Below are 7,500 nucleotides of genomic sequence, written 5' to 3'. Positions count from 1 at the left end.
TGTGATTTGATAAGCTGTAATAAAGGCGAATAGCAATACTTCAAACCCAGACGTTTTAAATGTCCTCTGAATTGTCAAGCATTTTATTTATGCCAGTACTTAGGAGAGAACATCTTGCTCTCATTGCTACGTCGTTAATCAACATGATGAAAATATATGAGAGATCTAAAGATGAGAGGGAGGAATAAAACACACACACACACACACACACACACACACACACACACACACACACACACACACACACACACACACACACACACACACACACACACACACACACACACACACACACACACACACACACACACACACACACACACACACAGACCCACAGACCCACAGACCCACAGTGGGAGAGGAGAGAGGACAGTAGATTCAGACTGCACCACCAGGCTGGACCACCAGGCAGGACCACCAGGCTGGACCACCAGGCAGGACCACCAGGCTGCACCCCCAGGCTGCACCCCCAGGCTGGACCACCAGGCAGGACCACCAGGCTGCACCACCAGGCTGCACCACCAGACTGCACCACCAGGCTGGACCCCCAGACTGGACCACCAGGCTGGACCCCCAGACTGGACCACCAGGCTGCACCACCAGACTGGACCCCCAGACTGGACCACCAGGCTGGACCCCCAGACTGGACCACCAGGCTGCACCACCAGACTGGACCCCCAGACTGGACCACCAGGCTGCACCACCAGACTGGACCCCCAGACTGGACCACCAGGCTGGACCACCAGACTGCACCACCAGACTGGACCCCCAGACTGGACCACCAGGCTGGACCACCAGACTGCACCACCAGGCTGGACCACCAGACTGCACCACCAGACTGGACCCCCAGACTGGACCACCAGGCTGGACCACCAGACTGCACCACCAGACTGGACCCCCAGACTGGACCACCAGGCTGGACCACCAGACTGCACCACCAGACTGCACCACCAGGCTGGACCCCAGACTGCACCACCAGGCTGGACCCCCAGACTGGACCACCAGGCTGGACCACCAGACTGCACCACCAGGCTGGACCCCCAGACTGGACCACCAGGCTGCACCACCAGACTGGACCCCCAGACTGGACCACCAGGCTGCACCACCAGACTGGATCCCCAGACTGGACCACCAGGCTGGACCACCAGACTGCACCACCAGACTGGACCCCCAGACTGGACCACCAGGCTGGACCACCAGACTGCACCACCAGGCTACTGTAACTATACCAGCATGCAACAACACTTCTCTGTGCCAAATATTACCGTCTGCATCCCAAACATCACCCTATTCCTTGTGATGTGCACTACTTTTCACCAGAGCCCTATGGGTACCCTAGTTCACTAAAGAAGGTGATGTCTGGGACGCAGGTCCCTCTCTGCAGCCGCTGCCTGTAGGATATTACTGCCTTCAAAACAAACAAACTCCGCTTTGGCAGCCCACTTCAGCCCATTATGACTCTATTAGCAGGGAGCGATAGCAAGTAGCGATAGAAAGCAGCGATAGCAGCCAGCGATAGCAAGCAGCGATAGCAGGCAGTGATAGCAAGCAGTGATAGCAAGCAGCGATAGCAAGCAGCGGTAGCAAGCAGTGGTAGCAAGCAGCGATAGCAGCCAGCGATAGCAAGCAGCGATAGCAGGCAGTGATAGCAAGCAGTGAGAGCAAGCAGCGATAGCAAGCATTGATAACAGGCAGCGATAGCAGGCATTGATAGCAGGCAGCGATAGGAAGCAGTGATAGCAAGCATTGATAACAGGCAGCGAAAGCAGGCAGCGATAGCAAGCATTGATAACAGGCAGCGAAAGCAGGCAGAGATAGCAAGCATTGATAACAGGCAGCGATAGCAAGCATTGATAGCAGGCAGCGATAGCAGGCATTGATAGCAGGCAGCGATAGCAGGCAGTGATAGCAAGCATTGATAGCAGGCAGCGATAGCAAGCATTGATAGCAGGCAGCGATAGGAAGCAGTGATAGCAAGCATTGATAACAGGCAGCGATAGCAAGCATTGATAGCAGGCAGCGAAAGCAGGCAGAGATAGCAAGCATTGATAGCAAGCATTGATAACAGGCAGCGATAGCAGGCAGAGATAGCAAGCATTGATAGCAGGTAGCGATAGCAGGCAGCAAAAGCAAGCATTGATAACAGGCAGCGAAAGCAGGCAGAGATAGCAAGCATTGATAGCAAGCATTGATAACAGGCAGCGATAGCAGGCAGAGATAGCAAGCATTGATAGCAGGCAGCGAAAGCAGGCAGAGATAGCAAGCATTGATAGCAAGCATTGATAACAGGCAGCGATAGCAAGCATTGATAGCAGGCAGCGATAGCAGGCAGAGATAGCAAGCATTGATAGCAAGCATTGACAACAGGCAGCGAAAGCAGGCAGAGATAGCAAGCATTGATAGCAGGCAGCGAAAGCAGGCAGCGAAAGCAGGCAGCGATAGCAGGCAGCAAAAGCAAGCATTGATAACAGGCAGCGATAGCAGGCAGTGATAGCAAGCATTGATAGCAGGCAGCGATAGCAGGCAGCAAAAGCAAGCAGCAGCGCTATTTCCTTCAAACATCCCATTTTGTTCTCTGTACTTGACTTTGAATCACGCTGACAGACAGTTCTGCCAACTTCTGACGGGAGTTTATTTGTGTAAACTGATCCTGTGGGTTTTGGCCAGGTGCAGTTTCCCCTGTTGTCTTAAAGGTGTCTGGTCAGGTTTAATTCAATCTAACCTGTAGTGTGGTAGTCATTGATAGAGTAGCTCTTTTTCCGTTGGTAATACAGAATGGTGTTGTTCCTGTATAGACCTACTACTACCTCTTACTAGGTAGACTCTCACAGGAAGAGGCTTTGAGGTTTAGAGGAAGACGTGTGTGTACAGGAAGTTGTTAGTAAACAAAGTCAGTGTAAAAAGAGTTTGATTGAATATCAGCCTCGCTGTGTGTGTCACAGATCCTGCCTGCCGTTCTGAATGTCCCCTGTTCTTCTCTCTCTCTCTCTCTCTCTCTCTCTCTCTCTCTCTCTCTCTCTCTCTCTCTCTCTCTCTCTCTCTCTCTCTGTCTCTCTCTCTCTCTCTCTCTCTCTCTCTGTCTCTCTCTCTCTCTCTCTCTCTCTCTCTCTCTCTCTCTCTCTCTCTCTCTCTCTCTCTCTCTCTCTCTCTGTCTCTCTCCTCTCTCTCTCTCTCTCTCTCTCTCTCTCTCTCTCTCTCTCTCTCTCTCTCTCTCTCTCTCTCTCTCTGTCTCTCTCTCTCTCTCTCTCTCTCACACTCTCTCTCTCTCTCTCTCTCTCTCTCTCTCTCTCTCTCTCTCTCTCTCTCTCTCTCTCTCTCTCTCCCCTCTCTCTCTCTCTCTCTCTCTCTCTCTCTCTCTCTCTCTCTCTCTCTGTGTCACAGATCCTGCCTGCTCTTCTAAATGTCCCCTGTTCATAAACATTCCACTGCCTGCCTCAGCATTCCACCGGCCGGGGGGCGTTTCCATGTCAACCTCAGCCAAAGAGATTCATGGGAACTTTCCTGGGATGGCCAGGGGGGCCGTTATGTCACGTGAACTCACTGAGGGTTTAGCGTGCATCCCAAATGGCACCCTATTCATGCACTGCTTTTGACCAGAGCCCAATGAGTCCAATGTGTCCTGTTCAAATGTAGTGCACTACAAAGGGAATAGGGTGCCATTTGGGCCACAGTACACATACAGTATGTCACAGCTGGATAATACCACCGTCACCCAAAACATCCTCACCCAACTCATCATCTAGCGCTCCACCCAACCACCCACTCACTCCTGCTACCCTAGCCGACGTGAGTCCACCTCTCCTAATATATTAATAATAATATATCCCATTTAGCAGACGCTTTTGTCCAAAGCGACTTACAAGTCGGCTGGGGCCACTACTTTTTTTTTTTACATATGGGTGGCCCCAGCGGGAATCGAACCCACGACGCTTGGCGTTGCAAGCGCCATGCTCTACCGACTGAGCCACACAGGACCCACCTGGGACACAGTCACAGTCACAGCTGTGCCCCCTCCTCTCCTCCATCCAACCTCCAGAGACGTCCATTCCCAGGGTCAGGGCTGTGAAAGGGACAGAGAGCCCTGCCAGGTCTGCTCCCCTTCCATCAAGCCTCGGTGCTGGGAACAGAATACAGCAGACTGGGTCTAGCTGGATGGGTCTAGCTGGATGGATCTAGATGGATGGATCTAGATGGATTGGTCTAGATGGATGGATCTAGATGGATATGTCTAGCTGGATGGGTCTAGATGGATTGGTCTAGATGGATATGTCTAGATGGATGGATCTAGATGGATATGTCTAGCTGGATGGATCTAGATGGATCTGTCTAGATGGATGGGTCGAGATGGATGGGTCTAGCTGGATCTGTCTAGATGGATCTGTCTAGATGGATGGGTCTCGCTGGTTGGGTCTAGATGGATGGGTCTAGATGGATATGTCTAGCTGGATGGGTCTAGCTGGATCTGTCTAGATGGATCTGTCTAGCTGGATGGGTCTAGCTGGATCTGTCTAGATGGATCTGTCTAGATGGATGGGTCTCGCTGGTTGGGTCTAGATGGATGGGTCTAGATGGATATGTCTAGCTGGATGGGTCTAGCTGGATCTGTCTAGATGGATCTGTCTAGATGGATGGATCTAGCAGATTATAGAATTTAGTCTAAACATACTGCACATTATAGACTATAGTCTAAACATACTGGTCTGATAAAAACAACACTGAGCCGTGAACGAGCGCCCCCGCCGACCCAGGGGACTGGATGATCTCACTCTCCGAAGCGAGTAAGGTTTTTAATAAGGTCAACACTCGCACGGCCGCAGGGCCTGACAGATTTCTCAGAGTATGAGCAGAACAGCTGGCAGACATATTCATGGACATTGTCAACCTCTCCTTGTCCCAGTGTCTAATCCCCATGTCTCAAGCTGACCACCATCCTTCCTGTTCCTTAAGAACTCTGAGGCTTCCTGTCACAATGACTACCACCCTGTAACAGTCAGAGTAAACACTCTGAGAGGCTGGTTATGGCTCAAATCAACTCCATCATCCCAGACACCCTAGACCCACTCCAACTTCACCTTACCCCTATACATATCTACCTCCATCACTCCAGTATCCCTGTCTCCTCCCCCTATACATATCTACCTCCATCACTCCAGTATCCCTGTCTCCTCCCCCTATACATATCTACCTCCATCACTCCAGTATCCCTGTCTCCTATACATATCTACCTCCATCACTCCACTATCCCTGTCTCCTATACATATCTACCTCCATCACTCCAGTATCCCTGTCTCCTCCCCCCTATACATATCTACCTCCATCACTCCAGTATCCCTGTCACCTTACCCCTATACATATCTACCTCCATCACTCCAGTATCCCTGTCTCCTTCCCCCTATACATATCTACCTCCATCACTCCAGTATCCCTGTCACCTCCCCCTATACATATCTACCTCCATCACTCCAGTATCCCTGTCTCCTCCCCCTATACATATCTACCTCCATCACTCCAGTATCCCTGTCTCCTCCCCCCTATACATATCTATACATATCTACCTCCATCACTCCAGTATCCCTGTCTCCTCCCCCCTATACATATCTACCTCCATCACTCCAGTATCCCTGTCTCCTCCCCCTATACATATCTACCTCCATCACTCCAGTATCCCTGTCTCCTCCCCCTATACATATCTACCTCCATCATCCCAGACACCCCAGACCCTCTCCAACTTGCATACCGCCCCAACAGATCCGTAGAGGATGCAATCTCAATTGCACTCAACACTGCCCTTACCCACCTAGATAAGAGGAATAGCTATGTGATAATTCTGTTCATTGACTACAGTTCAGCGTTCAACACCATAGTCCCCGCCAAACTCGCCACCAAGCTTGAGTCGATCTCAGGTGCTGAAGATAGGCAACAGCCTGTATATAACTACTGACCCTGGAACTGTCCCTGTATATAACTACTGACCCTGGAACTGTCCCTGTATATAACTACTGACCCTGGAACTGTCCCTGTATATAACTACTGACCCTGGAACTGTCCCTGTATATAACTACTGACCCTGGAACTGTCCCTGTATATAACTACTGACCCTGGAACTGTACCTGTATATAGCTACTGACCCTGGATCTGTCCCTGTATATAACTACTGACCCTGGAACTGAGCCTGTATATAACTACTGACCCTGGAACTGAGCCTGTATATAACTACTGACCCTGTAACTGTCCCTGTATATAACTACTGACCCTGGAACTGAGCCTGTATATAACTACTGACCCTGGAACTGAGCCTGTATATAACTACTGACCCTGGAACTGAGCCTGTATATAACTACTGACCCTGTATATAACTACTGACCCTGGAACTGTCCCTATATATAACTACTGACCCTGGAACTGTCCCTGTATATAACTACTGACCCTGTATATAACTACTGACCCTGGAACTGAGCCTGTATATAACTACTGACCCTGGAACATTTAAAGAGGGAACAGAGCTGAATTCAACATGTATTGGCTTAATAATGGTCAGAATCAGTTGTTAAGTGTTTCCTACCAGACTGTGGTTGTAGTTACATCACCAGGGCACTTCCTGTCTCCCTGTAAATGATCTGCTGTAACAAGACCTGAGCTCTGCTGTGTAGCATGCTGCCATCTGACCCTGGACACACACACACACACACACACACACACACACACACACACACACACACACACACACACACACACACACACACACACACACACACACACACACACACACACACACACACACACACACACACACACAGACACAGACACAGACACAGACACACACAGACACATACAGACACACACACACACATACACACACACACACACACACACACACACACACACACACACACACACACACACACACACACACACACACACACACACACACACACACACACACTGTCCTAGTCAACAGAACCCCTCAGAAACCACAGCAACCAGTCAGAGGAAACGGGATACTCTGTGTCTCTACTACTTTCTCTCTACCTCCTGTGTGTGTGTCTGTGTGTGTCTGTGTGTGTCTCATTTTCTACTGTTTCTAATCCTCTTGATCCGTACAAGTTCCCTAACCCCCAAACACTTCCATAACCCCCAGACACTTCCATAACCCCCAGACACTTCCCTAACCCCCAAACACTTCCCTAACCCCCAAACACTTCCATAACCCCCAGACACTTCCATAACCCCCAGACACTTCCATAACCCCCAAACACTTCCCTAACCCCCAGACACTTCACTAACCCCCAGACACTTCCCTAACCCCCAGACACTTCCATAACCCCCAGACACTTCCATAACCCCCAGACACTTCCATAACCCCCAAACACTTCCCTAACCCCCAGACACTTCCATAACCCCCAGACAAGAAGTGATCCCGGTCCAAAACCAGACACACACATCTACAATCAAACCCAGGCATTGCACTCTGACACTGGTTGGGGCTGCTTGGTAGTGTGC

General features: G+C 50.5%; 1 protein-coding gene across 1 annotated transcript in view; it reads right to left on the bottom strand.

Moving 5' to 3' along the window:
- The window catches only part of LOC135516577 (voltage-dependent L-type calcium channel subunit alpha-1C-like), a 291,870-nt gene that overhangs the window by 27,820 nt on the left and 256,550 nt on the right, over positions 1–7,500 (bottom strand). The window lies entirely within an intron of this gene.

Source organism: Oncorhynchus masou, chromosome 27 (genome assembly GCF_036934945.1).
Source record: "Oncorhynchus masou masou isolate Uvic2021 chromosome 27, UVic_Omas_1.1, whole genome shotgun sequence".
NCBI classification, from domain to species: domain Eukaryota; kingdom Metazoa; phylum Chordata; class Actinopteri; order Salmoniformes; family Salmonidae; genus Oncorhynchus; species Oncorhynchus masou.
This window is presented reverse-complemented; position numbering and strand designations above follow the sequence as displayed.